This window comes from Protomyctophum parallelum (assembly GCF_964188405.1).
Source record: "Protomyctophum parallelum genome assembly, chromosome: 21".
Taxonomy (NCBI): domain Eukaryota; kingdom Metazoa; phylum Chordata; class Actinopteri; order Myctophiformes; family Myctophidae; genus Protomyctophum; species Protomyctophum parallelum.
Window position 1 is genome coordinate 22,341,188 of NC_139713.1, and position 398 is coordinate 22,341,585.

The following is a 398-nucleotide window of genomic DNA, read 5'->3' on the forward strand; positions in this document are numbered from 1 at the left end:
AAGTGTGGCAATTTTCTATTAATTTGCAATATTTGCAAACAGATTAGTGCATCTCGGCTTGGATAGGCATTGGAATAGAAATGCATCAGACGACCAGACAGACAACCCATCATTGCCTCGAGTCAATACCTGTGTCAAGGATTCAGAACTCAATATACTAGTAAACTTCTATCACTATTCAGTATTCACTATAGTATACATTTCAATTCAACTTTATTATCACAGGTTTACAAATTATAAAAGTGGGTGAAACTTTTTTTTTCTTCATACAGCTGGAAAGTTGGAAAGAGATATAAATTTATTTTTATTTTGGGGGGAGGGGGGATGATACTGGGGTCACTGTCTGGTACCAATGAGTGGGTACCCACCCAGGCTGACCTGGTTGTGGTGAAACCTGT